Below are 6,000 nucleotides of genomic sequence, written 5' to 3' on the forward strand. Positions count from 1 at the left end.
CCACCTCAGAATTTCCCCAGAGGAGACACTGCTCATGACACCACTGGGAACTGGATGCCACCGTTTGCAGTTCCCACCCAACTGACCCTTCCACTGCCTCTAGAAACAAGATGTAGCTACTGAGGCTGCACTAGCCCATCACCAGAATGGATTCCATGTAGCTCCTGCTTCTTTAAGCATTAACTCCGGATTATAAGTCCAGGATAAGTCAATCCAATTGTTGGACTCTAATCTTGTCCAGGTCCTAGTTGCAAAGGAGGCTGACAAGTGAGTAGGTGGCTTTTTCAGCTTCCATGATAGCAGGTGGGTTCTGCCTCATAAGGCAGGGGATTACCAAGAATAAGAAAGGAAGTGGTAACCAAAAATAGTGGTAAATATCCACTATGCCTGGTTTACTGCCACCCTACCCAGGACTTCTACAATGGAGTCCCTTATTCTGCAACCAGTGGCTCAATAAGTATTTCCCAAGAATGGTAAGCTAGCAACACTAGAAGGAAAATTTAGTGGGTGGGAGAGAGATTTCCTCACTGTCCTCCTCCCAGGCTGGCTGTAGTGTTTCACAAACACAAGATCCCTTTGGCAAACAGCACCAAAAACTCTGTAACAAGGTTTAAGGATGAAAGAACTTCCAGAGGAAGTGAAGCTTGGTCTGTATCTTCAAAGATGGGTAGACTTCAGAGAGGAAAAGAAGAGGAAGAGAACACTGCATTTAGTTTCTATCCTCAACTCAGTTCTCTCTTATCTGGTCCCTGCCTGGTCTCTGGTTGTCTGAGTACCTATTCATATTGCAGCTAAAAAAACCTTTGGGATGTCTAGAGGACAGTTGAACATCATCAGTGTCTCTGAGGTCCCAGGACTAGAGCTCAAGGGCCACCCTGAGGCCAACAGCAGACAGGCACATAGTACAAATGGCCGGATGGTGCAGACTGAATGAGGTCCAGCAATGGTCTTCTCCACTGTCCCCCACTTGAATGGGTGACCACATACACCATTTTCTTCTCCCGTGCTATGTGACCACAAAAGTCAGTCAGTTCCTCCCTTTAAGTTTCAGACTTTGCTCTGTGAAATGGACAGAATCGAGCCTATTTTTCAGGGCTATGAGATTGAAATAAAAAATAAGTATGTATTTATGTATGTATTTACATGTACATTACATACATTTATAGCGCACAGCTCAAGAATTGACATATACATGATACCTGATGTTATTATTATTCCTCACAGAATGTCAGAGGTAGAAAAAACTTTTAAAATTACCCTCTCCACACTTCAAAGGAAAAAAAGTATAGGACAAAATCCCTGATGAACATAGATGCAAAAATACTCGACAAAATACTAGCAAACTGAATTCAGCAATACATTAAAAACATCACACACCACGATCACGTGGGATTTACTTCTGGGATGTAAGGTTGGTACAATAGCCACAAATCAATGATCGTGATACACCATGTAAAAAATGAAGGTTAAAAATCATATGATCATATCAATAGATGTAGAAAAACATTTGACAAAATCCAGCACCCATTTATGTTAAAAACTCTCAGTAAAGTGGGAATAGAGGGATCATACCTCAACATAATAAAGGCCATATATGACAAACCTACAGCCAACATCATATTCAATGGGCAAAAACTAAAACCATTTCCCTTAAGATCAAGAACAAGACAGGGATGTCCACTTTCACCACTCTTATTCAACATAGTACTGGAAGTCCTTGCCACAGCCATCAGACAGGAAGAAAACATAAAAGGTATCCAAATTGGAAAGGAAGAAGTTAAACTGTCATTTTTTGCAGACGACATGATACTGTATATAGAGAACCTTAAAGATTCCACCAAATAGCTATTAGAACTAATAAGTAATTTTAGTAAAGAACTCATGCAACTCAAAACTAAAAATACAAGCAGTCCAGCTAAAAAATGGACACAGGGTCTGAATAGACACGCTCCAAAGAGGATGTACAGGTGGCCAAGAGACATATGAAAAAATGCCCAATGTCACTAATCATCAGAAAAATACAAATTAAAACCACAATGAGATATCACCTCACCCCTGTCAGAATGGCTACAATCAATAAACCCTCAGACAACAACTGTTGGCAAGGATGGTGGAGAAAAGGGAACCCTTGTGCACTGTTGGTGGGAATGCAGACTGGTGCAGCCACTGTGGAAAACAGTGTGGAGCATCCTCAAAAAATTAAAAATGCAACTGTCTTATGACCCAGCAATTCCACTTCTCAATATATATTTGAAGAAACCCAAAACACTAATTTGAGAGAATATTTGCACCCCTCTGTTCATGGCAGCATTATTTACAACAGCTGAGATACGGAAGCAACCCAAGTGCCACTTATAGACGAGCGGGTAAAGAAGAGGTGGTACATATACACAATGGAATATTACTCTGCCATAAAAGAGAATAAAACCTTACCATTTTGGACAGCATGGGTGGACCCAGAGGGTATTATGCTCAGTGAAATGAGTCAGTCAGGGAAAGACAAATATCATATGCTTTCACTTATATGTGGAATCTAAAGAATAGAACAAAATTAATGAACAAAGAAAACAGAAACAGACTCATAGATACAGAGAACAGATTGATTGATGGTAGCCAGAGAGGAAGGTATTTGGGGGCTGGGTGAAAAAAAATGAAGGGATTAAGAGGTACAAATTGGCCCGGCAGGGCGTGGCTCAGCGGTTGAGCGTCGACCTAGGATGCAGGCTATAGGGGTTCAACTCCAGGTCAGGGCACATGCCCAGGTTGCAGGCTATACAGCTGATCAATGACTCTCTCATCATTGATGTTTCTCTCTCTCTCTCTCCCTCTCCTTTCCTCTCTCTGAAATCAATAAAGATATATTTTTTTTTTTTTAGAAAAAAAGAGAGGTACAAATTGGTAATTATAAAATAGTCATGGGATGTAAGTACAGCATAAGGAATACCATCAGTAATATTGTAATAACTCTGTATGGTGCCAGTTGGATACTGGAAATATCGAGGGGATCACTTTGTAAACTATATAATTTTTAAGCACTATGCTGTACACCTGAAACTAATACAAATTAATATTAAATGTAACCTGTAATATTAAATTTAACAGTAATATTTTAAAAAACTGACTCTTCACCTTGAGCCTGAACTTGTCTATCTGTATTGTTCTCTATTTCTGCCATTTTGTTCCTATACCTACCTCCACCTCTCTATTCAGGTTGATTGATGACTCCGGTACAGAAACTGCTTTTGAATGCAATCAGTGTCAGTGTGGGTAATCCAGGAAGGATGCTCTGGGGCTGCTAAACTAAGCCTGAAGTTGTGCCTCTTTGATTGGATCCTTTTTACTTGTTTTCCACCCTTCTTACATCTGCTCACCGGGTAATGAAGAAAGGCTTGAGGTTTGAAATACTACAAAATGCTAAATATATCCCATTTCCACAGGAAATTAGGGCCAAGGGCCAAATAGACTAACTTGAGAAATTAAAACCATCCTAGATAGCGTAGAGTTGTTTAACATTAAGATGTCTCAATATAACAAGATTCTCCTGGTTAATCACAAATACTGATGATACACTCAACCTTTTTCCAGGTAAACAAAATACTGACATGTGTCTCATGTTCAGGACTCTTCACATACTATCCCACAGACATTTGCTTGCACAGTAAGCGACATTTGCATAGCGAGAGTACTCCATGACAAGCTCCCAATGGATAAAGTTGAACTTGATTAAACCTGAACAACAGCAAAATTTTATATAATTTTTCACTTAGTTTGATTTACAGGCTGGCATTTTTATCATTCTCACACCAACCACATATGCGAAAGCAAATTAAGGTCAAACTTACAGAGAATCTATTAACTACTAAATTCAGAGAAACACTAAATTCCCAATTCAGCCTTTTCCTCACTCTGACTGTTATCCTATTTTTCCAAGATTTTTGTGATCTCTTTGAGCATCAGCATCATTCCTTGACTCAACAAACTTTAGTAGCCTATCCTTGCCAGGCACTCTGCTAAGCACTGCCGTTGCAGAGACTGATTGGACTCACTTCCTACCCAAGACAACTGGCCCACTGAACATGACAAATATCATTCCCAGGACCCGTGAGCCCTTCAAAGGGCCTGAGAGTGTTTGAGACCTGAAAATAAGTGTATTTGTTCCAACATACAAAAAATAAAAGTGCAAAATTGAAAGTAGTAAATGTGAACTCGAATGTCTACAAAATACAGTATTGGGTCAATTTTATTAATTGTTCAATTTAGAATTCATTAAATTTGGAGTATCCATTACATTTGAAAACAAATTGTAGATTAGATTTTCTCACATCACAAAAGTTCCCAAGTCAGCAGAATTTCTTATAGCTGAGAAATCTAACCCAATTACAAATTGAATGAGGTACTTGTAAACAAATATTTTCAAAAAGCAAAACTATAACAATCTTTTCAAAATGTTTTACAGAAGGAACATATATTTAATGAGATATGTAGAAGCATTTTAGTTTGTTTAAAAAGTTACCAAGTGAAGTCACCAAAAGCAAGAGTACTCTGTAAAGATCTTAGTGAGGGCCTGGCTCTAACCTTCAAAAGAATCATGGGCTTCAGGCAAGCATGATGGCCTTTTATCTTTTTGCTTGAATACCCTTTAAAAGGATCTTGAAAAACTGTGTACTGCCTTGTATATTTTTAAATGACATCTGAAATGTTTTCACCATATTTAACAACTTTCAAAGGATGTCATTTTCAGTTCGCTGTAAACATTTCAATTCAACTGTCACATCATCCTTTTAAATCTATCCAATGGAATCTAAGTGTCATAGCCATGTGACTATTAGAAATTTTATAGCATTTCTCCTTCAACTGGGTTTACATTCCACTTCTCCCACAGAGTTTTATCTTAATAAAATATTCTTATGTTTGACATTATTTCTTGATTGCCTGCTACCACACATCTCAGCAACAACGACAACAACTACTATAACATTTTTTATCTCCTTGGATAAGTCCCTAAGTATTAAATTTTTCACCCAAGATTGAGTTGTTATTATTATAATTGTTCGCATATAACTGATAAAAATAACATAAATTACAAATTTGAAAAAAAAATAGCATAAAAGTTTTAAAAAATTGAAAATGCATTCCTTAATGAGATAAGTGGAGCTTTTTAAAAATTGGTTCATGTATCCATGGATCAACATAATTTACTGCTAGAATGAAACAGCATTAAGCAACGCTTCTATTCCTGTTTTTCATTTATCCAGATTTAAGCGCTGATAAGTAATAAGTAGATGGAAATGAAAGAAGTTTTGTTATAACAATGTCACTCAGTTCTTTGAACTCCTTATGATTATATGCTAAAATTACATAGTGATCCACCTTCAAAATTATTTATAATGATTTACCAACTGCCAAATCCATTAGGTTCTTCTTTTCCATTTTGTTGAAAGCAAAGAATTGGAAAGCATCTGGTTCACAAAAAGATTTATTTCCTGGTAGTACAGTAACTCAGTTTCTCAACACTAAAACAAGTATTTCAAATTTCCCCTTTTTGGATACCCAGAGGCTTTTTGACAATCCAGGGGTAGGGCACTAGGGTAAGATTATGGACTGATGTAAGATCTGCCCTTTGTAAAGGGAAAGAAAGAGGATTGTGAAAGGGGAGGTAGTGAAAGAGAACCAGTACTCAGGCAGATCAGTTTTAGAAAAGATGAAATATTGAAGTTGAGGATCTGAAAATTAATTCCTTTAAAACTCTTTCCATGAACCCCTTGTAAAGTCTTTGTGTGACACCAGGAGTAACTATACCCATTTGAAGGCTGTTGGCCTAATAGACTGAGCGTAATTCTCAGGTGACCAATACACTGTTAAAGAAAATGCATTTGGTTTTCCAAAGCATTCTCTCAAATATTTGCTTCTTGCCACTGCCCAGGGAGCTACTAGTGGCTGGAAGGATTGTGATTTGCCTGTGGCAGATAAAGAACCTGTGGCACAGAGAGAAGGAAGGGT

Source organism: Miniopterus schreibersii, assembly GCF_964146895.1.
Source record: "Miniopterus schreibersii genome assembly, chromosome: X".
NCBI lineage: Eukaryota > Metazoa > Chordata > Mammalia > Chiroptera > Miniopteridae > Miniopterus > Miniopterus schreibersii.